The following is a 27,654-nucleotide window of genomic DNA, read 5'->3' as shown; positions in this document are numbered from 1 at the left end:
TTCTCCAGCTTCATTCAGACTCCATTCGGGGCGAAAGAAGCAATGAAAGCAGAGCTCAGCTGAAGCCCATTCTGAAATAGCCCAGACAGTAATTAAATTTTATTTTGTCCCAATACAGCGCACTGGTGTGAAAACATACACTTGACCGAGTAGGCAAGCATTCTTGGAATTGTGTCGCGTATCAAGCGTCTCCTGTTGCAGACTTCGTTAAGACGTCCAACTGCATTTGGAAGGCAATATGCCTGTGCTGTTCTTCTAATAAAGTAACTATTGTATGGACCATCGATAGGGGCTTATACCAGCCACGTCCAATAATCCCTTGTGGCCATATATAGAAGCAACGCTTTTTACAAAGGATCTCATAGAACCACACGCTGTTATTGTGTACGGACGCTATAAGACACACGATGTTACTTATTATGTCTACCTAGGCAGGAAAACCCTACGTTGATTGATATAGCTTATGTGCTGGTTGCCTGGTTACGAAATCCAAACCGAAAGATGGACGAGGATGTTTTGAGAAGAAAGCTAGCAACTTTTATCAATTTTTGTGATATGACACCGTGAATGCCGACGAGCAAAGGCGTGAGTATTTTGTCGCTCACCTCGTGGTGCTCCTCGTCCACGGAAAGCTTGAATTTGGCGAGAAGTTTACACAGAATATGCTTCATCTCGAGGAGAGCGAAACTTCGCCCCAGGCATGCCCTGGGGCCTTTTCCGAACGGCTGGAAAGTGATCGGGTGGATCTTCGGTTTGTTCTCCGGGTTGAACGTCTTGCGTAGTGGCAAAAAGGCAGCCCTCAAAAATAATCGCTTGGCATGCAGCGCCGAGCCATGGCTGAGGCAACCCATGTCCGATAACGCTGCTCAATGTAAAAGCTTAAAGAGACAAAACACTTAATGAGCTTAAACTTACAGGCTATTGTTTAAAATCTCCATTTTCGTTTTTATTGCGGCAATAGGTTTGTTCGCAAAACATAAGAACGTCTCAGTTCAAATTCATATCTCTTCGCGCCGAAACCTCGGCGCTGGGACGCCAGCGTGACGTCACGCATATATCAAAGTATTTTTTCGTATCGCAGCCATTTTATTGAAGGTAACATTCTCGAAGCTTGCTAAGTCCGGTTTTTGGCACTTTAACGCTACAATATACTTCACCTGTACCGATAAAGCAAATTAAGTTCGAGAAGACGGCGTCAAATGCCATGACGTCATGCCCGGGTGTTAGGAGAGCTTCAAGGAGGCCTCGCCACCCATCTCTAGTGTTCTTGATTGTTTTGTGGCGCACTAAGTAAGAGCGGGATTTACAGTTCTTGGGAAGTTTCTTATGCTTCACGAAGCCTCTTCTCAATGAGGTAATCGTAGGATTTTTTTTTTTGCTTTTGTGGGAGCATAATTATTTGCTAATACAACGATACTTATGTTTCAAGCGATGCCAACCAAGCATGCTTCGTGGAATTTGCCTGGGCATCGCCTTCACTCGACGCTATGCACATCTCAATCGACCGTGCGGACAGCCCGTACTGTGAACGCCGCCAAGTGGCCGAGACTCTCGAACATCTGTTTTGCGACTGCCCTCTCTACGAATCACCGCGGAAGGCGCTGGTTTCTGCGCTAGCAGGCATTGGCAGGCAAACATTCTCTGCGCCTGCGCCGACGTGTCCGCGCTTTTTTATGCGCTTTGTTGAAGTGCTTGGTGGAAACAGAGAACTGGGAGATGCTGTGGGAAGATATAGACATATCTACTGCAATTGAGCAATGCTCATCAGGCAATGCGTGGCATGCTCCGGAGCACTAATGAAAAAAAAAAGCGCTGAATGCTCGTAATTCTTTGTGATATCATTATTTATGGACGCCGTCAGAACTCGAGATTTACCGTGTTTGAAAAAGTTGTGTGGTTTTAAGTGCCAAAACCACTTTCTGATTATGAGGCACGCCGTAGTGGAGGACTGCGGAAATTTTGACCACATGGGGTTCTTTAACGTTCACCTAAATCTAAGTACACGGTGTTTTCGCACCGTGTTTAGCGAGAACTTCGGCGTTCCTCTATAGCGCTACAGCGCCAAGATGAAGGAATTTTCAATGAGAACGGTTGTATGAAGGGAATGGTTAGAGCGGACCGAGCAGGATGAAAAATTTATCTCAGCTCCTGTACTATGGAGGAAAACTACCTAAACAAATGGCATGACTTGGAATGAATTTGTTATTGATTAAACATGCTCTCCTCTTCCTCTTCGTCTCGAAAGCAAATAATTGGCGCGTATCTGCGAAGCCAGCCTTTAAGCCATACTCCTCAAAACAAGGATTTCCGTCGGGGAATATTGCGCCCTCTATCTATTTCAATGGATCATATTAAGGGCTACTCTTTATCACTACTACTGTTTCTCTGTTTACGAGCGTGTACCGGCGCGCTCTACATGTCGGCGTGTTTGAGATTAACGCTCATACTGTGCGATACCTGCTACCAACCTGTGATAATAGTGCGCCTTTCGACATGTTTTTTGTAATGGGAATGCACAGTTTGTGGAAAACGCGAATGATGGACCGCAACGCCGAAACGGTTGTACCTACAAGGGCAAATTTCATCCAAATGACACTACACCTAAAGCAGGTTTATGATGGACTCGGTGTACAACCGGACTGGTACCCTATTTTGTTGAGGTGCTTATCCTTGCCACCCTTCTAAAGTGACACGAACGTTTCTACTCACAGTATGAACGCTACCTTTTCTGTGTGTGACTTTCATTGTGCCCTCCATTCTCTGACTATGCAGAACTGGTGAACGTCTGGTTGAATGGTTGAATGCAACTATAATAAATACCATGAAAGAAAGAAAAAAAAAAAAGTCGGCGTGGCCTAACGGATAAGGCGCCTGATTCCGGATCAGGAGATTGCAGGTTCGAGTCCTGTCGCGGACGTCCAGCTTTTTTTTCTTGCTGCATGACACAGCATTGCATTTATGAAACGCCTGTGGTTGCTAGACGTGGGGCCGAGTGGATTAAGCGCATTATTAGGCATCAGGTAACCATCCGAATTAATTAAGCGCATTATTTAGCATCGGGTAAACACAAGTTTTTGTCCTGTCACGGATTTTGTGGTTGGAAGATTTTTTTTGTTGGACTGGTGCGGCATTAATTTTCATGCAATGTCCGCTTGTCTTCATGGGACGCCCCTTCAGACCACGGTCATGCTCCGAGGTGGGTGACATGAGCTACATCGGAGTTGTTTCAGCGGTCTTACAGGGTCGAGTTACCAATAATTTTTCATGGTGGCCAATCAGGATATCAATTACTGATGCCTTAGTTGCGAGCATGTGGGATGGTGTTGAATAGATTCTTTATTTTATTTTTCTGATAGTGCAGATACGCGGGCTAGCTTTTCGTGTTGAAATTTTCAACGGAGCATTAGCCATCTGTTGGGACTGCTGAGTTATGCGTACAGGCGTTCTTTATCCTTCCATTCCATAAAAAGGGATAAAATTAGGCGAAAAGTTACGGCTCAGTAACCTTAACGTGTTCGTGCGTTTTCTACCCGCAGTCAGGACAAGGCTCGCGCTGCCACTATAATATTGTCACGTGGTGGTGACGTTGAAGAACACAGTAGCAAATACTGTGAAAGTCAAAACTAACTTTTATTGGGCGAACCTGTGCCCACAAAAACAGGCTACACTTATAGCACAACGATAGCGGCGAACACGGTCGGCGATCGTCGAAAATCTGATCAGCGGGTCAAGAGCGTCGGCTTTTATACAACAGTCGTCGAATGTTCCAGACTAATCGTTGGGACCCGCGTGCCTTCCACAAAGTTCTACAACATTCGAGTGACGCGATATAATCAGATAACACATGGTTCGGCGACAACAGACAGCGGATGGAAGCATCGATAACTTTCCAGAAACTTCGGATACATGCAGACATGTCCCGCGCTGTGCGATAACATTTGTTAGGCGGCGAAATGTGGTCGCCCATTAAATATAAGTACACGTGTCAATACCCCCCTCTTAAAAAGCATCGACCCGATGCTGCAAACAAACGAAAGTAATAAAAGAAAAGCACTCCTAGCAAAGAAAACAACAAAATAAGGAAGTTCGTCAGCGTCCGTAAACGGGTTTAAGACGCACCACGTGGACCACTTGAGATCGTGCGCGGCGCCGCTGTGAATGCGAAATGCCGTCTGGCACGACCTCATAGTCCAGTGCGCTAATACGTCGGATGACCTTGTAGGGTCCGAAATAGACCTTGTAGGGTCCGATGACCTTGTAGGGTCCGACCGACAAACAGACACTTAGCCTTCTTGAGTTATCAGATATGCTATACCTGCTTTTCATTCTTGCATTTTTTAGACATCTCTTCAAATTATTTTCTCCCTCAAAACTTGTCTATCTTCTACCACTCCCTATGTCTGTAAAAGATCCGGTCTTATCAATCTCTTCCCTGCTACTTTCCCACCAATTCTCCAAATGCCCCTTACTTATCTCGACTGCTGACGGGTTGATGCTTCCGTCCACTTTAAATCCAAGTGCTTATACAAGGTGTACTTTATCTAGGGGCCTCACTGGGTGAATCCCTTCGCATTTGATAAGAATGTGCTGAGTGGTCTCTGGATCTCTGCTGCAGCATACGCACGCCTCGTCTATTCGCGAATAGATGCAGCACGAGCCTCAAGTAGCGAGGCAGTTCCCTTCGTCTTACCGTACAGATTTTCCCTTTTCATTCCTTCATCGTCTTTCTAATGTCTTCTTTGTCTCCTTGCCTCGCATCCAATTCAATGTCTCTTTTTCTCACTTTCTTTCAGATGACTCCTGGTTGCCTATTTACTCTTTCAATTACCCTGTACTTGGTTGCCAACTTTCTGGACCTCTTCCACCATTCTGCGTCCAGGCTCTTCAGGTACAGACACTTGTGCCCTTTGGCCGCGCAATAATTTTGATCCAAGGTTCCCCAGTATTCAAACCTAATTTTGCTCTGCGCTTCTCTGAATTCAAGCGAGGCCCAACCCATGTCACACTGCACTGCCTCATTTGTGCTTTTGCCGTGAGCTCCCAAAGCCAACCAGCTGCCGTTCTTTGGTTAACTTCTTGCCTCGGCATTTGCGCGTGGAGTGTCGCCACTTGGCGGAGGGCGTGGTAGTCAAGTGAACGACACTAGGTGGTGGCACGTTAAAGGCAATAGCGTCACAGACTCACGTCCCACCCAATTTTAGGCTCGTTACACTCGTTTTTTTATTATGTGCTGAGTTATTTTCGGTTGCTGCGTATTCTTGGAAGTTTGAGGCATCATTTAGTACCATTGTCTTGTTGATTCGTCACCTACAAGTGAACTTACCCACGGTTTCTTTCTAGAAGTGGCTACAAGATACCCAGATAACAGGTACGCCCAATCGGTATGGTTTCCGCTGAGAAGGCATTGTCGTGAAAACGCCATCATCGATCACCCATGTGTCGCGTGCACAGACGGCACTGTTGTAGTGTCACGGGTTTGCATGGATAGGATGGAAATGGCGCTAGAAGAAATTATTGTCGGATTTAATCTATCATACAAACCGTCGGGCCTACAGTATAGCAGCAGCAGCTCCAAGGTTTCCTTAATGCGGATGACAATGTGTTGCTTTCTAACAGGCAAAAAGATATGCCATGTCTAGCTAGTATCTGTGTACACGAAGGTGATATTTAGACTTGAAATATACCGTTAAAAAATCAGGTCTTATGGCATTCGCTGAAAACAGTGAACAGACAGTCTCCATACAGGGCCAGGAAGTACCTCGGGTAAAAGAATACAAATACCTCGGTTTATGGATAAACGAGGGCCACAGATGTATGGAAACACATGAAACACCAATAGCAAAGCGGAAGAAAAATGTAGCCATAATGAAACACATAGCTCATTGGGGATAATATAGGTACGATGTGCTCCTTGGTATGTGGATAGGTGCAATGGTTCGAGGACTTACATTGGGAAATGCACTTGTTTTCTTGAAGTTGTAGGTGTATTCAGGACGCGACGTCAACCAAAGGTCCGGGGGACGCCTCGCATTGGGCACTCACGTGAGAACGACAAATGAAAACAACAAATAGATAGGCTTTGAAGTCACGGAAGCTAAGCATAAAATTGATTTCGAAGAACGATTGAGAAATATGCAAAAAAGCAAATTGGTTGCAAGAGTATTCAAGTACTTGTGCAGAGAAAAAAATTACTCCTATTTGAGGAAAATAACTAGAAAGCTTAACAGCAAAAATGCGCCAGGTATAGCAAGCAGCATGGCAACAAATAACGTTAAATACAAAATCAGAGAGGCTGAAATGGTCTCCTTGGTAGCGGAAATAGTAAAGAAACGCACTATCTGCAACTACCGAAAAGTTAGAAGCGAATTCGCTTCTAACATTTTGGTAGTTGATGATAGTAGGAATTCGCTTCTAACTTTTGGGTAGTTAGAAGCGAATTTTCGGTAGTTAGAAGTGAATTTTTGGCAGGTCGTAAAGCGCGGGATCCGATCCGTTGTGTCAGAGCAGCCGAAAATTCACAAGCCCGATGTCCCGGTACGACCAATTGTGGACTATACACGCTCGCCGCTGTACGAACTGCCCGGCTACCTGCGCCGTATTCTTAGGCCGCTTGCAGGACTCACGCCAACTTACGTCATAGACTCCGCTCATTTCATTGAGTAAATAAGAAGCGCCTTGACGATGATGACGTCATGATCTCCTTTGACGTAAAGTCAATGTTTACATGCGTGCCTATTGAATATGCGGTCGAGTGCTGGAGGAAACGTCTCGAGGCTGACCCTTCTTTGCCCGAACGCACGCCATTCGAATCCCACGACCTTTGCCGCATTCTAAAATTTTGCCTTGAAAATACGTACTTCGTCTTTAACAAGGAGTATTACAAGCAAGTATTCGGAACAGCGATGGGAGCCTCTATGTCCGTCGTTTGCACCAACATTGCTCTAGAGGATCTGGAAAGTGCCGCCTTATCTTCGTTTGGGACGCGACCAAAGCTATTTCTATAAGATACATGCACGACTGCTTCTGCATTATCCCTCGCCGGCACGCAACACATTTCCTCGAGCACCTAAATTCCTTCGAGCCTAGTGTACAGTTCACGGCTGAAGAGGAAAACAATGGGCGAATTCACTTCCTGGATGTTCTCGTAGAAAGGACTTCAAGCGGCTTGAGGACTAGTGTGTACAGAAAGCCAACGCACACGGGAACGTACCTGAGCTTCGACTTGGCGCACGCAATTGGGCAAAAGGGATCCGTCGTAGCAGCACTCTTTTCCTGGGTATTCCGCGTCTGCTCTAGCCCCACGAAACGTAGGCAAGAGCTACAGGTTGTGAAAAGGAACCTGTTCATCAATGGTTACCCTCCACAACGGTCCAGAACGCAGGAGCGCAAATCAGCGAAGCCCCGCCGTGAAACGGCGAAAGAAATAGTGAAGCGTGTGGCAGTACCCTACACACTGGGAACATGCAAAATCCTTCCACGAAATTTTAAGGGCTACGGTATTGAAATCGCCCACGTGCCTTCCCGAAAACTTGGCCATCAGCTGGTTCGTGCAAAAGAACCTTTGAAACACAAGGACTACTCGGGTGTGATATACAAGATACCATGCAAGGAGTGTGACGTGTTTTACATCGGCGAGAGTGGAAATTTTAAACAGCGCTTGAACCAACACATGAACGACGTCTCCAAGGGCCACACAGCCGCAAACAATCTGGCAAAATATCACGAACTCACCGGACACATCATTGACTGGGACGCGGCAGCCATCATCACATAAGAGAAACACTTTTCTGCCCGTTTGCTTTTAGAAACATCTTACATCCAATCAACTAGACACACGATAAACAGGACGCGGGGTAATCTTCCCGAGATACACACCCGAACGCTGCGGCACCTCACCCATAAAATGCCCCACGCCCATGCTTACGCCTTCATTGTGATCAAGGGGCCAGTACGGGGCCCGAAACGTCTGTCCTTTATTTTTGTTTTATTCTTGGCCAGTGCACGGTTTTTGGCACCAATATGTTTCCTCGCCAGACGAGTTTTCGTCGAACACTTGAAGACGAAAGTTTAAAGTCCCGCCTGCACTGCAGTTCTGATGAAGTGGTGAGGCTTTTCTGCCTTGGGGGTATCTGCCTGACAACATTTGAAAGCACTTTATAGGTAGTGGCTGCCTTTGAAGTCGCGCAGCATGGTACGCTTCTGCTCGGTGCTGCAGTGCCGGACGTACGCAACGGAGCCCGGTGTCAGCCTTATTCAACGTAGCCGCAGGACAAGAAGATGCGTGAAGCTCGGTTCGCGAAACTTAGAACCGCCAAATAGCCATCGGCTACAACTCGGGTATGCAGCAAGCACAGACCCGAGTAAGATTGCTGCATGGTTGTCGGGACTGCGATGTTCGTTGTGTAGCAGAAAACGCGCACTGAGACACTCGCCCGCGCCCGCTGCCCGGCTAATGTCATAACGCTTTGGTCTATGAACTTGTTGATGCTAGATACTGGCAAGTACGTCGTAATGGAAAGGCAGCGGTCAGAAGCACATTAATAAAAGGCCTGGCATATGGTTATGTTTGTACTATGAATTAATGTACAGGATTACGAAAAAGAAGCAGAGAGGAAATCGCGCGCTGTGAAGACCGGTAAACATACAGTACGACGCAACCTTACAAATAATATAGAAACATCGAAGAATTTAGAAAAAGAAAAAAAAAAACGATTGAGTCGTCGCCACGGGATATCACAGTCGCCGTAGGCATCAAAGTCTCTATAACGAACTTATATTTGAACAGCCGTGATAGCGTCCACGCAAAAATTGTTGCTTGTGTACTGTCAAGTGCTCAGATTCTGCGGCCTAAAGCTCATGGCACGGTGCGAAAACGCGCTTGCAGCGAAACCGAAACATTGTGCGCGGTGTAATGGTTGAGGTCGGGCATGAAATAGATGCTAGCTGGCCCACGCCGTCGTCCAACTTATCCACGCTGAGGACGTTGTTGAAGGGAGAGACCTGTTCTCATCGAGAACTAGGAATATGGGTTTATTTACAGTATTTACATAAGAACGTTGCAGTTCATCACTCTAACATGACTGAAAAAGGAATGCACTCTCAGCAGCCGCACAACAGCTGCTTATAAACACTCTGTCCTCCCTAGATCCCTAGGTGAGGGAAGAACGGCCGTTCAATCTGCTACCATTGCCATTTGTTCGGCGTGTTGGTAAACTGACTTGGAAATCATATTTAGAGCCAGCAAACAAGGACAGAAGGGGAGACGACACCAACATGCGCTATTCTACATCTATTCTGCACCAATTCGGAGCGTTCAAAGTCATCATATCCTTTGAAGGGAGGGTTTACACACACACTTCCGCACAACTTTCACTGACCACGCCGAGGTGAGTGGCTTCTCGCGGACACGGGGCTTGATCCGAGCAGGCGCCTCTTGAACCCAGTGTTAACTCCGCAGACAATGGCCGCCGCGTCTGTCCATGACTTCTAAGCTGCGTGAGACGGCAGCACAAAATATCTTTCAGCGGCTCCCTTGCTTCAAACAGCCCGTGGCGACCACGGCGAATCCACGAACAATACTTGGTACGCCGACCACGTTTAGTCATAGTGGCGCCGAGTGTGCCGTTCATGCGGCACACCGTCGTCCCGACAAAACGACAGATGGGACTCCGTAAGTCCTAGCTCCAATACTGCGCATGGGCGGAAAAATAACCGAAATGCGCCATGCTACCTCTAGGGATTTTCGTTCGCCTGTGCATAGGCACTTCGCTGGAGAAAGCTGTTTGCTCTGTGCGTCCCTAGGCGAATTCAAGCTGGCTCGGAAGCACGGCGTGCGCGGGAAAGAAGTGGGGCGCGGGGCGATAGTTGTTCATTGTTTCGCGATTGTAGCATATCAAAACATGATAATCGCAAGGGGATGAGTCTGTCTGACTCGGACTACATTAATGCCAAAGCATTCGTCCTGCCGATGTATTAGATATCAATGTAGCTGGGCAGATTGCCTAAATAAAACTCCCGTAACGGTATGGGGACACGTTTATCTAGTACCCGTCAGAAGGACAAGCTATAAACAAAGCTTCGTGATTTAATGTTATAGCCGTAGACTGATGTGAAAGCTGTACATTCGGTTACGTGATACATATTAGAGTGGCAGCGCGAGCGTTGTCCTGACTGCGGGTAGAAAACGCACTAATACGTTCAGGTTACTGAGCCGTAACCTTTCTCCTAATTTTACTCCTTTTTTATTGAATTTGAAGGATAAAGAACGCCTGTACGCATAACTCAGCAGTCCCAACAGATGGCTAATGCTCTGTTGAAAATTACAACACAATAAGCTAGCCCGCGTATCTGAACTATCACAAAAATAAGATAAAGAATCTATTCAACACCATCGCACATGCTGGCAACTAAGTCATCAGTAATTGATATCCTGATTGGCCACCATGAAAAATTATTGGTAACACGACCCTGCTAGACCGCTGAAACAACTCCGATGTAGCTCATATCACCCACCTCGGAGCATGACGGTGGTCTGAAGGAGCGTCCCATGAAGACAAGCAGACATGAAGCAGCATATTCTGCACGTTGCAAGAAGATTAATGCCGTACCAGTCCAACAACAAAAAAAAATCTTCCAAACGCAAAATCCACGACACGACTAAAACTAGTGGTTACGTGAAGCCTAATAATGCGCTTATTTCACTCGGCCCCACGTCTAGGAACCACAGGCACTCCATAAATGCAATGCTGTGGCACCCAGCGAGAAAAAAAAAGTTTCGACGTCCGCGACAGGACTCGAACCGGCAATCTCCTGATCCGGAATCAGGCGCCTTATCCATTAGGCCACGCGGACATGCAGAAAATGCAGGTACAGGCTCATAAAGAGTGATACCGTAGGAGTGATAAAGAGTAACCGTTAATATGATCCATTGAAATAGATAGAGGGCGCAATATTCGCCGAAGGAAATCGTTGTTTCGAGGGGTATGGCTTACAGGCAGCCTTCGCCGATACGCGCCAATTATTTGCTGTGGAGACAAAGAGGAAGAGGACAGGAGGTTTAGTCAATAACAACTTTATTCCTAGTCATGTCATTTGTTTAGGTAGTTTTCCTCCATAGTACAGGAGCTGAGATAAGTTTTTCATCCTGCTCGGTCCGCTCTAACCATTTCCTTTATACAACCGTTCTCATCCAAAATAGAGGAAGGCCGGAGTTCTCGCGAAACACGGTGCGAAAACACCGTGCACTTAGATTAAGGTGAACGGTAATGAACCCCAGGTGGTCAAAATTTCCGGAGTCCTCCACTACGGCGTGCCTCAGAATCAGAAAGTGGTTTTGGCACTTAAAACCACAAAACTTTTTCAAACACGGTATATCTCGAGTTCAGACGGCATCCACAAATAATTATATTACAAAGAATTACGAGCATTCAGCGCTTTTTTTTTTCATTAGTGCTCCGGAGCATGCGATGCGTTGCCTGATGAGCATTGCTCAATTCCAGTAGATATGTCTATATCTTGCCACAGCATCTCCCAGTTCTCTGTTTCCACCGAGCACTTCAACAAAGCGCATAAAAAAGCGCGGACACGCAGGCGCAGAGAATGTTTGCCTGCCAATGCCTGCTAGCGCAGAAACCAGCGCCTTCCGCTGTGATTCGTAGAGACGGCAGTCGCAAAACAGATGTTGGAGAGTGTCGGGTACTTGGCGGTGTTCACAGTACGGGCTGTCCGCACGGTCGATTGAGATGTGCATAGCGTCGAGTGAAGGCGATGCCCAGGCAAATTCAATGAAGCGTGCTTGGTTGGCATCGCTTGAAACATAAGTATCGTTGTATTAGCAAATTATGCTCCCACAATAGCAAAAAAAAAAAACATCCTACGATTACCTCATTGAGAAAAGGCTTCGTGAACCATAAGAAACTTCCCAAGAACGGTAAATCCCGCTCTTACTTAGTCCTCCACAAAAGAATCAAGAACACTAGAGATGGGTGGCGAGGCCTCCTTGAAGCTCTCCTAACACCCTGGCATGACGTCATGGCATTTGACGCGATCTTCTTGAACTTGGTTTGTTTTATCGGTAGAGATGAAGTATATTGTTGCGTTAAAGTGCCAAAAACTGGACTTAGCAAGCTTCGACAAGCTTTCCTTCAATAAAATGGCTCCGATACGAACAAAATACCTTGAAATATGCGTGACGTCAGGCTGGCGTCCTAGCGCCGAGGTTTCGGCGCGAAGTGTTAAGAATTTGAACTGAGACGTTCATATGTTTTGCAAACAAACCTATTGCCGCAATAAAAACGAACATAGAGATTTTAAAGAATGACCTGTCAGTTTAAGCTCATTTACTGTTTTGTCTCTTTAAGCTTTTACATTGAGCAGCGTTATCGGAAGCCTTGGCTCGGCGCTGCATGCCATGCGATTATTTTTGAGGGCTGCCTTTTTCCGCTACGCACAGGTTCAACCAGGAGAACAAACCGAACATCCACCCGATCAGTTTCCAGCCGTTCGGAAAAGGCCCCAGGGCATGCCTAGGGCGAAGTTTCGCTCTCCTCGAGATGAAGCTTATTTTGTGTAAAGTTCTCGCCAGATTCAAGCTTTCCGTGGATGAGGTACACCACGAGGTGAGCGACAAAATTCTCACGCCTTTGCTCGTCGGCATTCACGGTGTCATATCACGAAAAATCGATAAAAATTGCTAGCTTTCTTCTCAAATCATCCCCCGATTTCCCCCGGGTGGGTCAGTCCGGGGGTGCCGTCTACGTGAAGCAGAGGCCAAAGAGGTGTGTTGAACCCGCCGGGGGGCCTTAAAGGTCCGAACACCCGGCATCGGCTAAACCCCCAGGATCTCCCTTTCCCCGGACACGGCTAAGCCGCGCACGGATACACGCGGCAGGGTCCAACCCTCGTGTGCTCGGGTACGTGGTGTCGCAACACACCAAACGCCTGCTGACGCAGACGCCCCTGCGGGGTATTATTATTATTATTATTATTATTATTATTATTATTATTATTATTATTATTATGGGTGCACAGAACAGTTCCGAGGTTAACGTCTCTACGTAACCGAGGCGGCTGGTGACGCAGAGCAGGAACAGCTGGTTGTTGTTGTTGTTGTAGCCTGTGGCACGTGTGGCTCCTACCCACGATGGGGGATTGGCCAAGAAGTGGGTGGATTATTCCAAAATAATATAGAGCATAAATGTCCTAATATCTATGAGAATAGCATTGAATAGGGTTGAATTACCGGTTAAAATAAAATCAGGAAGGTGATGTTGAATGAGTAATAATTAATATGAATGTAATAAAAAAAATTAGCAGGGCATTCGTTTAGATTCTGTAAGGAATGTTTGGACAGCGAAGCATGCATCCCTGTGGCTGAATCCCAATGTGGACGCCCCGAACGAAAGAATTGCAGGTTCTGTCAAGTCCAGGCCAATTCTTCGAAAAGGTACCTCCAACAATCTTTTTTTTAACGCAGCAAAGCGGCGACAAGATAGAAGAAAGTGCTGTATCGTCTACTCCTCCTCACAAAAGGAACAAAGGGGAGAGGGAACAAAACCCGACCTGTGTAAATAGAAATTTAGGGAGGGAATGCGGCAGCGTAATTTGGTGAGGCAGACCTCAAGCATCTTTGTGTAACAAGATTCGCTATGCCAGGGAAATGCCAGGTGTTTATACTCTGGAAAAGCTGACAAATGTGGGTTCGATAAGGCTGATCTAATTGATCTCATCCGAAATCTTGCCGCCGTGATCTGCGCTGTCACTGGTAGAATAGGAAGAACAGGACCCGCTAGTGATGCATGTGCCAGTGAATCGGCAGTTTCATTAAAAAACAAACCTTTATGACCAGGCACCCAAATCAAATGAATACATTGCACATGGGCAGGAACTAGTAAGTGGAAGAGATTTAGCATGGGTGACTCATTAGTAGCGAAAAGGCAAGAGCATACAGAAAGGGAGTCAGTAAGAATATCAGCCGTTGTAATCATTTGGTCTAATTTACGTAAAGCTAGGATTACTGCTAACAACTCGGCCAGAAAAATAGGCACAAAATCAGACAATCTTAAAGAAAAAGACCAGTCGAGCGCAGGACAAAATATTCCAATGCCAGCTTTTTCCTCGCATTGTGAGGCATCTGTTGCAATGATAATGTTTGTTTCTAGGGTGCTTAAGTGGTCTTGCAACATGGCGTTTAAGATGCCGTAAGGGAGTAGTTTCGCGTGGTTCGGGAAAATGTCGTCGAACCTGATCTCTGGGTAATTTGAATGCGCATTATTAGGAAGCACATCACGAATTTGCACATTTAATGGTTCAAGTAATGTTTGCACAAATATAATCTGTGGTCTATGAAACCTGGGCCAATGAACAGGAAAAAATCATTCTGGATCGGAGATGAAAATAATTTCAGGACGGTTTAATGGTGATTTATGTAGCCTTAAGAAGGTCTGAACGGTCAGAAGGTGAAATCGGCATAATATGGGTGGGATGCTTGCTTCCATGTATAATAAGGCATTCGCAACGTATTTTGGAAGGCCTAAGGACAGACGTAGTGCCTCACGTTCTAACAAAACTAGCGGCCGAAGCTTGTATGATGGAACACCTGAGAATAAAACACATCCAAATTCTAACACCGGACGAACGTACATCTTAAATGCCATCAAGGGCGATTTTCTGCGCATACCTGTTCTTCGATTGCTTAACTTGCGCAAATTGCTGGTTGCCCGAACGGCTCGCACTCGTGCCAAGCACTGGCGATCTGGCTGGCCCACTGGTTGGTTGCCCAGCAGGCATGGAAGAGACGGCTGGCTGGCCTTGTTCTTGTGCTCTTCGTCTTCATTACATTTACCCCCGGTGCAAAAGCGGAGCCATCCTGGCGACTTACGACGTGGAGACGAGCGGGTAATAGAATTGTTTCAGGCGGCGCACGTGAACAACATCCCGTCCACGGCGGCGCTTGTCGGATGTCGATGTAAGCGGCTCTGTGACATAGTTGACCGGACAGGTGCGTTCGACGATGCGGTATGGCCCATCATACTGCGAGAGAAGTTTTGTCGAAAGTCCAGGCGTGGTAAAAGGCACGGACAACAAGACAAGGGTGCCGGGAGCGAAGTTCGGATTCGTAGCGTCGCCATCACGATTAGCTTTTTGTCGTTGTTGGTCAGCGGAGGTGAACTTTCGGGCTAACTGACGGCATTCCTCGGCTTATCTGGCGACGGTTGAAACGGGAGCACATTCTGACGCGTCTGGTGTATAAAGCAAAACCGTATCGATGGTATGGGAAGGATCGCGACCGTAGAGAAGAAAGTATGGAGAAAATCCTGTGGTACTTTGTGTAGCCGTATTATACGCGTACGTGACAAATGGGAGGATGATGTCCCAGTTTGTATGCTCCGATGAAACGTACATGGCGAGCATATCCCCAAGGGTGCGATTGAAACGCTCTGTAAGCCCGTTAATTTGAGGATGGTACGCCGTAGTGGTCCGGTGAACTATGTGGCATGCAGCAAGCAGAGCTTCAACCAGCTGCGACAGAAACACACGGCCTCTATCAGTCAGCAGCTCCCGAGGTGGGCCATGACGAAGAATGAAACGATGGAGCAGAAAGGATGCAACGTCACTGGCGGTCGCTGCAGGTAGAGCAGCGGCTTCGGCATAGCGTGTAAGGTGATCAACTGCGACAATAATCCAACGTTTTCCAGCGGGTGTTAGTGGTAGCGGCCCGTACAGGTCAATTCCCACACGGTCGAACGCACGAGCAGGGCACGGAAGCGGCTGTAATAAACCGTGGGCCGGATGAGAAGGAGATTTTTATTTGGATCCGACTGCTGGTACGATCTGTTGGGAACTCGGCGCTGACGCCCGTGGTTGTACCTGGGTCGCAAGCCCCAAGGGTAGCGTTGGCCTGGCGGCCTGGGGTACAACTGCAAGCATCCGAAGGTCCCGGCAAAGCATGAGTCGACTGGTAACAACGAAACAACTTGTTTATTTTAACATCGCAAAGAGTTGGCGGTCAGGTTTGACCGAAGTAGAGAGACGGGAGAGCACTTCACTCAACAGAAGAAATCGGAGCCCTCCTCTGGCGTCCGGGGGCAGCTGTTTTTATACTCTCGCAGTTGAGGGCAAGAAGGAACCCCTCAAAAGACGAGCACGTGAATGTACAATGGGCTAATGGTGACGCACACTGTCGTAGCGATGCCGTAGCACCATGTCGTGGCGCTGCGCACGATCTCGTAGCACCTGGTCGTGGCGCTGCGCAGCACACTGTCGTGGCGCTGCGCAGCATACTGTCGTGGCGCTGCGCAGCACACTGTCGTGGCGCTGCCGGTCGGACACAATGACTGTAACGAGAAGATGGTCCCTGCTTTGGCATCGCCTGTTTCGGGCACAATGACTGGAACGAGATCCCTGCTTTGGCATCGCCTGTTTCGGGCCCAATAACTGGAAGGAGATCCCTGCTTTGGCCTCGCCTGTTTCGGGCACAATGACTGGAACGAAATCCCTAGGCGGTCGCATCGCCGCAGACGCGCCTGGAAACACCTGGCGATGAGTGTTGCGGTGACGACGATCGGGCCAAAATGTCCGCCGCCCCGCCGCCGTCGCGCCGGCAAAACCACGTGTCGCAGGCGAAACGCAACAGACCGCCCCGCCGGGGAAAGGAGATCCCGATGGACAGGGGACTGCATCCGCTGTCCGGAGGGATGTCGCTCGATGATGCTCATAACCGAAGTCGGGCGTCCCTTGACGTTTCTTGAGCGCAGCGCACAGAGAAGGCCTCGTTCTCTCGTTCAGGTTCGCACGGGACACTGCAAAGTGACTTCGGGAGAGTTCACATTTTTGTTCTCGTTCCCGGCAAGCGTTAGAACTACGCTGAAAACTCAACCGCTCAGTCAGCAAGCACGGCACAACCCTCACTAAGCCCTGCCAGGCTCTTTCCCCTTTTTATACCACTGCCTAGTTCCTTACAGTAGTCTAGCATCACTCAGAACGCGTCCACAAATTGAAAAATTGCACTAGAAAGCATATCATCACTTTGAAACACTAAACAAAAGCAATATGTTAAAAAAAATCCTGCCTCAGGAAGAAAAACATCAGTAACAAACAATTTTGAGGCTGATTCCTACGTTAGGGGCTTCGACTTAAGCCATCGGCGTTACCGTTGAGACTCCCCTTTTTGTAACGCACCTCAAAGGAATATTGTTGTAAAGCGAGGCTCCAGCGCAGGAGGCGGCCATTTTTGGGAGAGATGGTCTGCAGCCATTGGAGAGGGCAGTGATCTGTCTCAATGATAAACCTCGAGCCGGCTAGATAGCATGACAATTTCTGAACGGCCCACACGAGACATGCACACTCTTTCTCGGTGGCGCTATACGCCTGCTCACGACTGGTCAGCTTACGACTAGCATACAGGACGGGGTGTTCTACTTCTCCATTTTCCCGTTGGCACAGTACAACGCCCATGCCTCGCTCACTAGCATCGCACTGAACAATGAACCCTTTTGTATAGTCTGGCGATCGTAGCACAGGCTGGCTTGTTAGGGCACTCTTTAGGGCGCTAAAAGCTCTTTCCTTAGTCTCGTCCCAGACGACTGTTTGAGGCTCTGTCTTTCTTAGAGCATCCGTCAGGGGAGCCGCGATATCAGAGTACCTAGGGATGTACCTCTGATAGTAGCCGGCGACACCTAAGAACGACCGAATATCGGTCTTTGTGCGCGGTTGCGGAAAGTCTCGCACAGCGGCCACTTTTATTTCAGAGGGGCGGCGACGACCCTGACCAATCACGTGACCGAGGTAGACAACCTCGGCCTGTGCTAACTGGCACTTAGGAGCCTTTACTGTCAAGCCTGCTTCGCGCAGGCGGGTTAGCACTGCCCGCAAGTGTGTCATATGCTCAGACCAGGATGCGGAGAATATCGCTACGTCGTCTAGATACGGTAAAGCGAATTCTTGCTGTCCCCGCAACACTTTATCCATGAGACTTGAAAAACAGTATGGCGCGTTCTTCAAACCAAAACTCAACACTTTAGGACGGAATGTTCCCATTGGTGAAATGAACGCCGCATACCTACTAGCCTCTTCTGTAAGTGGAACCTGCCAATAACCCCTGACAAGATCTAGGGTGGAAATAAACTGAGCGCTACTAACTTTCTCAAGGCGCTCCTCGATGTTAGGGATCGGATAAATTTGATCCTTAGTGATGGAATTAAGCCTGCGGTAGTCGACGCAAGGACGAGGTTCCTTGCCCGGTACCTCAACTAAAATCAAAGGGGAGGTATAATCACTCTCACCTGCCTCAATAACACCGAGCTGTAGCATTTTCTTTACCTCAGCCTCCATAATATCGCTCTGGCGGGGTGACACCCGATACGCCTTGGATCGTACTGGCTCTGTGGAGGTAAGTTCTATATCATGAGTAAGTACAGAAGTCCTACCAGGCCTCTCAGAGAACAGACCTTGAAACTCTTGTAATAGCTGGTGTAGTTCGGTTTTCTGCTCAGGCGACAGCGGTGCTTTACTGATAAGGTCACTAATGACTTGACCGGTGTCTTCCCTGTTCGTCACTGAGCCTAGTCCCGGAAGCTCGACCGGAAGCTCTTCAGGAACGTTTACCATCATGCACACCACTGCTTCCCTTTGTCTATAAGGTTTGAGCAGATTACAGTGGTAAACTTGCTGTGCTTTCCGCTTTCCTGGCAGACTTACCACGTAGTTAACGTCCGACAGTTTCTGAACAATTCGCGCTGGGCCCTCCCACTGCACGTCTAGTTTGTTGTTTAGCGATGTGCGCAATATCATGACCTCATCGCCAACCTCAAAACGACGGGCCCTGGCTGTCCGATCATAATAAACCTTGGCCCTCTGCTGGGCCTTTGTCATTGCTTCACCTGACAACTCCTGTGCCCTTCTTAAGCGTTCGAGGAGCTTAAGCACGTACTCCACCACGACTGGGTCGTCGCCCCTACCTTCCCATGATTCTCGAAGCATGCGAAGCGGAGATCGAAGCGAGCGACCGTACACCAGTTCAGCTGGCGAAAACCCCGTAGCCGCATGCGGCGCGGTCCTTAAAGCAAACATCACCCCAGGCAGACACAGCTCCCAGTCAGTTTGATGTTCAAAACACAAGGCTCTCAACACGCGCTTCATGACGGAGTGGAGCTTCTCAACGGAATTCGACTGTGGGTGGTACACTGAGCTGTGTAGCAGCTTTACCCCACACCTTTCGAGAAAAGTTGTCGTCAAAGCGCTAGTAAACACTGTGCCCTGATCTGATTGAATTTCTGCAGGAAAACCAACTCGCGCAAATATGGACAGTAGTGCATTAACTATCTCAACTGAGCTGAGTTCTTTAAGCGGCACTGCTTCAGGGAACTTTGTCGCTGGGCAGATCACAGTCAAAATGTGTCTGTACCCCGTGGCTGTTACCGGCAGAGGTCCCACTGTATCAATAACGAGCCGTCTAAAAGGCTCCGTAATGATAGGTACCAATTTCAACGGCGCCCTCGATTTGTCCCCTGGTTTGCCCACCCGCTGACAAGTGTCACATGTCCTCACGAAATGGTCTGCGTCCCGAAAACACCCTGGCCAATAGTACTCTTGCAAGAGACGGTCCTTAGTTTTCTTAACTCCTAGGTGTCCGGACCACGAACCCCCGTGTGACAAGCGCAACAGATCCTGACGATAGCATTGAGGCACGACCAGCTGATCGAACTCCACTCCTCGGCGGTCTAGATACTTCCGGTACAGGACTCCACCTCTTTCCACAAAACGCGCAGTTTTCCTGGCGATACCTTCTTTGACATTGCAGCGCACGTTTTCCAGGCTGCCATCCTTTTTTTGCTCGGCTATCAAAGCCGTCCGGCTGACTTTTAGCAACCTATCAAGTCCGTCTGACGTAGGCGCGATGAGCAAATCAGTAGATAGCTCTTCTAACTTTCCCGCGTCGGGCGTTTCCTCTCCAGTATCTGGCGCCTTTAACGTTACAGACTCAAGTTTATTCAGTTCGGGCGTGCTCGGAATATCAGCTTGCTGCGCCTCTGACCCTTTTTCGTTGTTTGATAACGTCGGCCCCGCAACTACCGCCTTTGCAGCGAGCTCCCGAACCTTCGATCTGGTTAAGGCCTGAACACTAGCTTCACCAAACAAAAGCCCCTTCTCGCGCAGGAGGTGATCGGACCTGTTTGAAAATAGGTACGGGTACTGGGGTGGCAGCATAGATGACACTGCCGCCTCCGTCTCAAGCGCTCCGAAAGGTCCTTCAATAAGCACTTTTGCTACCGGCAGACACACGCTATGAGCTTCCACGGCTTGCTTGATCCACGCGCACTCGCCCGTGAACATATGGGGTTCTACGTAAGATGGGTGAACTACATCCATCGTAGCTGCGGAATCGCGAAGCACTCGGCACTCTTTCCCGTTCACGAGGAGGTCTCGCATGTAAGGCTCGAGAAGCTTCATGTTCTCGTCCGTGCTGCCTATTGAAAAAAACACAACTTTTGGTGTTGTTTCCGGACACTGCGCCGAAAAGTGACCCGGCTTCTGGCACGTATAACACAAGCGCGCTCGCCTCATCTCGAACCGCTTTCTGCGTTTGGCTGCCGCCGTCTCTTTACGTTTGGTCGGACTGCTTTCACTCGCATCCTCACTACGCGTGTCCCCCTTAAATCTCATGGGCGTGAATTTCGGCCTCTCGAACTTCGAGCCAAATTCACCCTTTTGACCATCCTTAGCTCCGCGAGCTCGACGCGTCACAAACTCCTCGGCTAGCTCAGCGGCTTTAGCCACCGTACAAACGTCTGGCCTATCCAAGACCCAGTATCGCACGTTCTCCGGTAACCGACTATAAAACTGTTCTAGCCCGAAACACTGCAGAACTTTATCGTGGTCACCAAACGCTTTCTCTTCTTTGAGCCACTCCTGCATGTTCGACATAAGCCTATACGCAAACTCTGTATATGACTCACTTTTGCCTCTCTCATTTTCCCGAAACTTCCGACGGAACGCTTCCGCAGACAGCCGGTACTTTTTTAGCAGACTCGATTTTACTTTGTCGAAATCCTCTGCTTCCTCTCTATCCAAGCGAGCGACTACGTCGGCCGCCTCGCCGGGTAACAAAGTGAGCAAGCGCTGTGGCCACGTTTCCCGAGAGAACCCCTGCTTCTCGCACGTTCGCTCAAAGTTAACCAGGAACAAACCAATGTCCTCTCCAAGCTTAAACGGCCGCATCAGGTCAGTCATTTTGAACAATACGCGTTCTCCTGCACCGTGTGCCTGACTTCCATTACGAGCGCGTTCCATCTCTACCTCGAGACGCTTCATTTCCAAAGCGTGTTCGCGCTCTTCTTTTTCTTTCTGCTCTTTAAGTTCGCGCTCCTGTCTTTTTGACCTCTCCTCAATAGTCTCAAGGCATTCCGACAGCTCGTCATCCTCAGCCTCTAACTCAAGAATAGCCGTTATCAGTTCCGGTTTTCTTAGTTTGTCTGAGACATCCAGACCCAACTCTCTTGCAAGCTCCAACAATTTCGGTTTGCGCAACGACTTCAAATCCATGGCTGCTCTGAATGCTGCTTTCTCTACTGCTTACTATTGTCTTGCCGCAAACTAACCCGGCAGCAACGACAACCACAATTACCAGCTCTGTTTCTGACACTAACAAAAAGCCTGGCAAAGCTCAGTAGAAGAAAGTCCCGCACTCACCAAACCTCGCAGGCAGGAATTCCGCGCAGTCGTTCCGCTGCAGGCAACCAGTCGTCACACAGGGCTCGTTGCACTGCTCCCGGATCGACGTTGAGCTGCTCAGCATACAGTCAACTGCATCTCTTTGCTGCTGGCCTCCGTTGTCGCGATCTCGCCGCTGGCAGACCGTTGTTTGAAGTCGTAGGCGATCTCACCGCTGGCAACCAGATATTTGGATCCGACTGCTGGTACGATCTGTTGGGAACTCGGCGCTGACGCCCGTGGTTGTACCTGGGTCGCAAGCCCCAAGGGTAGCGTTGGCCTGGCGGCCTGGGGTACAACTGCAAGCATCCGAAGGTCCCGGCAAAGCATGAGTCGACTGGTAACAACGAAACAACTTGTTTATTTTAACATCGCAAAGAGTTGGCGGTCAGGTTTGACCGAAGTAGAGAGACGGGAGAGCACTTCACTCAACAGAAGAAATCGGAGCCCTCCTCTGGCGTCCGGGGGCAGCTGTTTTTATACTCTCGCAGTTGAGGGCAAGAAGGAACCCCTCAAAAGACGAGCACGTGAATGTACAATGGGCTAATGGTGACGCACACTGTCGTAGCGATGCCGTAGCACCATGTCGTGGCGCTGCGCACGATCTCGTAGCACCTGGTCGTGGCGCTGCGCAGCACACTGTCGTGGCGCTGCGCAGCATACTGTCGTGGCGCTGCGCAGCACACTGTCGTGGCGCTGCCGGTCGGACACAATGACTGTAACGAGAAGATGGTCCCTGCTTTGGCATCGCCTGTTTCGGGCACAATGACTGGAACGAGATCCCTGCTTTGGCATCGCCTGTTTCGGGCCCAATAACTGGAAGGAGATCCCTGCTTTGGCCTCGCCTGTTTCGGGCACAATGACTGGAACGAAATCCCTAGGCGGTCGCATCGCCGCAGACGCGCCTGGAAACACCTGGCGATGAGTGTTGCGGTGACGACGATCGGGCCAAAATGTCCGCCGCCCCGCCGCCGTCGCGCCGGCAAAACCACGTGTCGCAGGCGAAACGCAACAGCGTGTAAGGTGATCAACTGCGACAATAATCCAACGTTTTCCAGCGGGTGTTAGTGGTAGCGGCCCGTACAGGTCAATTCCCACACGGTCGAACGCACGAGCAGGGCACGGAAGCGGCTGTAATAAACCGTGGGCCGGATGAGAAGGAGATTTGCGGCGTTGGCATTGCGGGCACGAGCGGACAAACTTTTGCACAAAAGTAAACATTCCTCGCCAGTAGTAACCTTGCCGCAGGCGCTCATACGTCTTCAAAACGCCTGCGTGTGCACAGTGTGGGTCCGTATGGAAAGACGCGCACATGTCGGAACGCAAAGTCCTAGGGATAACCAGGAGCCACTTGCGACCATCGGGCTGGTAGTTGCGTCGATACAAGAGGTTATCCCGGACAGCAAAATGGACAGCCTGGCGACGCAGGGAGCGGGAGATGCAGGCGAGCCAGCAAGGAGATCCAAAAGAGAGGCCATCCAAGAATCCTTGCGCTGTTCTGATGCGAAGGTGTCTATGTCGACCGAGGATACCGCCTTAATGGTGGAGAGGGAGGCCGTGTCGGCTGGCATCGGAGACCGGGACAGAGCGTCAGTGTGCTTGCGACCTGAGCGGTACATGACGTGTATGTCGTATTCTTGAATGCGCAGAGCCCAGCGGGCAAGGCGTCCTGATACCTAATAATGCGCTTAATTCCCTCGGCCCCACGTCTAGGAACCACAGGCGTTCCATAAATGCAATCAATGCTGTCCCATGCAGCAAAAAAAAAAAAAAGAAAAGAAAACTCCACGTCCGCGACAGGACTCGAACCTGCAATCTCCTGATCCGGAATCAGGCGCCTTATCCATTAGGCCACGCGGACATGCAGAACATGCAGGTAGACGCTCATAAACAGTGATACTGTAGGAGTGATAAAGAGTAGCCCTTAATATGATCCATTGAAATAGATAGAGGGCGAAATATTCCCCGAAGCAAATCGTTGTTATGAGGGGTATGGCTTACAGGCTGCCTTCGCAGATACGCGCCACTTATTTGCTTTCGAGACGAAGAGGAAGAGGAGAGCAAGTTTAGTCAATAACAAATTCATTCCTAGTCATGCCATTTGTTTAGGTAGTTTTCGTCCTAGTACCGGAGCTGAGATAAATTTTTCGTCCTGTTCGGTCTGCTCTAACCATTTCCTTCATACAACCGTTCTCATTCAAAATTCCTTCATCTTGGCGCTGTAGCGCTATAGAGGAACGCCGGAGTTCTCGCTAAACACGGTGCGAAAACACCGTGTACTTAGATTTAGGTGAACGTTAACGAACCCCAGGTGGTCAAAATTTCCGGAGTCCTCCACGACGGCGTGCCTCATAATCAGAAAGTGGTTTTGGCACTTAAAACCACATAACTTTTTAAAACATGGTATACCCCAAGTTCTGACGGCATCCACAAATAATGATATTACAAAGAATTACGAGCATTCAGCGCCTTTTATTTTTCATAAGTGCTCCGGAGCATGCGACGCGTTGCCTGACGAGCATTGCTCAATTCCAGTAGATATGTCTATATCTACCCACAGCATCTCCCAGTTCTCTGTTTCCACCAAGCAGTTCAACAAAGCGCATAAAAAAGCGCGGACACGCAGGCGCAGGCGCAGAGAATGTTTGCCTGCCAATGCCTGCTAGCACAGAAACCAGCGCCTTCCGCTGTGATTCGTGGAGTCGCAAAACAGATGTTGGAGAGTCTCGGCCACTTGGCGGCGTTCACAGTACGGGCTGTCCCCACGGTCGATTGAGATGTGCATAGCGTCGAGTGAAGGCGATGCCCAGGCAAATTCAATGAAGCGCGCTTGGTTGGCATCGCTTGAAACATAAGTATCGTTGTATTAGCAAATAATTATGCTCCCACAATAGCAAAAAAAAAAAAATCCTGCGATTACCTCATTGAGAAGAGGCTTCGTGAACCATAAGAAACTTCCCAAGAACTGTAAATCCCGCTCTTACTTAGTGCGCCACAAAAGAATCAAGAACACTAGAGATGGGTGGCGAGGCCTCCTTGAAGCTCTCCTAACACCCTGGCATGACGTCATGGCATTTGACGCGATCTTCTTGAACTTGGTTTGTTTTATCGGTAGAGATGAAGTATATTGTTGCGTTAAAGTGCCAAAAACTGGACTTAGCAAGCTTCGACAAGCTTTCCTTCAATAAAATGGCTCCGATACGAACAAAATACCTTGAAAATGCGTGACGTCACGCTGGCGTCCTTGCGCCGATGTTTCGGCGCGAAGAGTTATGAATTTGAACTGAGACGTTCATATGTTTTGCGAACAAACCTATTGCCGCAACAAAAACTAAAGTGGAGATTTTAAAGAATAGCCTGTAAGTTTAAGCTCATTAAGTGTTTTGTCTCTTTAAGCTTTTACATTGAGCAGCGTTATCGGACATGGGTTGCCTCAGCCTTGGCTCGGCGCTGCATGCCAAGCGATTATTTTTGAGGGCTGCCTTTTTGCCACTACGCACAGGTTCAACCCGGAGAACAAACCGAACATCCACCCGATCAGTTTCCAGCCGTTCGGAAAAGGCCCCAGGGCATGCCTGGGGCGAAGTTTCGCTCTCCTCGAGATGAAGCTTATTCTGTGTAAAGTTCTCGCCAGATTCAAGCTTTCCGTGGATGAGGAGCACCACGAGGTGAGCGACAAAATACTCACCCCTTTGCTCGTCGGCATTCACGGTGTCATATCCCGAAAAATTGATAAAAATTGCTAGCTTTCTTCTCAAAACATCCTCGTCCATCTTTCGGTTTGGATTTCGTAACCTGGCAACCAGCACATAAGCAATATTAATCAACGTTATGTTTTCCTGCCTAGGTAGACATAATAAGTAACATCGTGTGTCTTATAGCGTCCGTACGCAATAACAGCGTGTGGTTCTATGAGATCCTAAGTAAAAAGTGATGCTTCTATATATGGCCACAAGGGATTATTGGATGTGGCTAGTACAAGGCCCTATCGATGGTCCATACAATAGTTACTTTATTAGAAGAACAGCACAGGCATATTGCCTTCCAAATGCAGTTGGACGTCTTAACGAAGTCTGCAACAAGAGACGCTTGATACGCGACACAGTTCCAAGAATGCTTGCGTACTCTGTCAAGTGTATGTTTTCACACCAGTGCGCTCTATTGGTACAAAATAAAATTTAATTACTCTCTTTGCTATTTCAGAATGGGCTTCAGCTGAGCTCTGCTTTCATTGCTTCTTTCGCCCCAAATGGAGTATGAATGAAGCTGGAGAAATCAGAAGTTTGTTCAGAAGACCTGTGATTAGCTTTATTCTATTTAGTTGTCACCAGAGCCCGTGTCATAGTTTCCATTAGTTTCGTTTGGTCTACATTGATGTGTTTCGTTGTTTGTTTCGCTTTATATCTTTTGTAGCTTGGTTTTGCTCGAAGCTCGCTTTTGTTTTTTTGTACTTTGCTTTGCTGTTGTAGCCTCCTTTTGTGTTGTAGTATGCTTTTGTTTTGTAGCTTGCATCGCTTTATAGCTGGCTAAACTTGCTTGTATTTTTTTAAGTACTTGTCGCTGACTGGCGGGTACAGCCCTGCAAGCCTTCATGGCTTGGGCCGAACGGTCTTTGAATTTGTACTATTTTCATGAAATCAAGGATATTATTGTTATTATTATTTACCACTTTTTTTTCATGATACAGGCGGCCAGATTACTTTACATTTCGATACGAAGTTGCTGTTTGAACTAGTCGACGCTCGAAAGGTGCACAAGAAAACATCATCCAATGCAATTGTATTAATTGTACGTTCTTAATATACACATGATCAGCATACACGGCGTTTTTTATCAAGTCTGTCAAATCTTCCTAGCTGGAGCAATAAAAACTGTAAAATCGTAGTTTCTTCCAAGTTAAAATATTATCAACAACGGACGCCAGAAAACGGGTGGTATATTACATTTTTTTCACTAATAAAGTAATCATAATGATTTGTTTTTCGTTAGTGCCGTTCGGCGGCCCTTTACAATGGAACTCTTGTAGGTGCTGTCCATAGGATAAGAAAGCTGTTTTCGAGAAGCCCAAAAAGTGCTTCTCAGGCCCTGGGGCTATACAGATTACGTGTGCAAACACTCTGGCTGATTAAGATTGGCAACGTCTACAAGTCAATATTACGCAAGACGAACCATTTGATTAATTTTATACTGCTTATTTAATAAAGTACGCAGTCATGTCTAGTGTTGGTAAGCCGGATAGTATCGTCGGTACGCACGTACAGTGTACACATACACTGTGTCGCAAGAATGACTCCCATCGCAAGAATGACGCAAGGCAAGAATGACTCCCATCGATTAGGCGCCATATTGATCGCTTGCAGTTCTATCTAGACAAAGGCAGGTGAGCATTGGTACTGAACAAACTTAGTAGTTTCCACTTTATGCATCCGTCGGAGGTCAGCACCACCGCGAGCACTGCCACCTGTAAGGTTTCCTCCCACGCCATGTGAATGTGTACCCCATCTTGCGGACCGCCATTGCTTTTATTTATTATCGCCAGGCTGTGGTCTTCCATAATGGTAGCATAGGGGTAGCAGCTTCGGCGGGCGCAGGTCTTTTCCATGCGGCACGCGAGGTGATACGCATTTTACCGTGAAGTGTCGCATTTGTTGCCACTGTTTTGAACGTTCCCTTCTCTTATCATTGCCATGCAATAAAATCGCTGCAAAACATGGGACTCAGGTCTGGGTGGACTGGGTACCGGGCCACTCCGGCAACCCTGGCAACGAGGCTGTGTGCAGCACTGCTCGTACTTGTTCATTCTTTGCTGGGAGATCAGGATCGTACGTGGGCTGAGGCATGTGCCGCCCAGCCGAGGACGCTAACAGAATGAATCCAACGAAACGAACGACTGGTACACCAGTACTCACGAGCAAAGAAGCGATAGTCTTTGCGCTCGAGGAGTGG

At 48.4% G+C, this 27,654-nt stretch overlaps 3 non-coding genes across 3 annotated transcripts; 1 reads left to right on the top strand and 2 right to left on the bottom strand.

The window, feature by feature from the left end:
- The first annotated feature begins 2,844 nt into the window (after positions 1-2,844).
- Positions 2,845-2,917, top strand: TRNAR-CCG (transfer RNA arginine (anticodon CCG)). Its single transcript has one exon. It is a non-coding gene; the product is annotated as a tRNA-Arg (tRNA).
- A 7,861-nt stretch (positions 2,918-10,778) lies between these two features.
- On the bottom strand, positions 10,779-10,851 carry TRNAR-CCG (transfer RNA arginine (anticodon CCG)). The gene has a single exon. It is a non-coding gene; the product is annotated as a tRNA-Arg (tRNA).
- A 12,645-nt stretch (positions 10,852-23,496) lies between these two features.
- TRNAR-CCG (transfer RNA arginine (anticodon CCG)) lies at positions 23,497-23,569 on the bottom strand. The gene has a single exon. It is a non-coding gene; the product is annotated as a tRNA-Arg (tRNA).
- Between the last annotated feature and the right edge of the window lie 4,085 nt (positions 23,570-27,654).

This window comes from Dermacentor variabilis, chromosome 1 (genome assembly GCF_050947875.1).
Source record: "Dermacentor variabilis isolate Ectoservices chromosome 1, ASM5094787v1, whole genome shotgun sequence".
Taxonomy (NCBI): Eukaryota; Metazoa; Arthropoda; class Arachnida; order Ixodida; family Ixodidae; genus Dermacentor; species Dermacentor variabilis.
The sequence above is the reverse complement of the archived record's forward strand: the minus strand, read 5'-3'. Positions and strand labels throughout refer to the sequence as shown.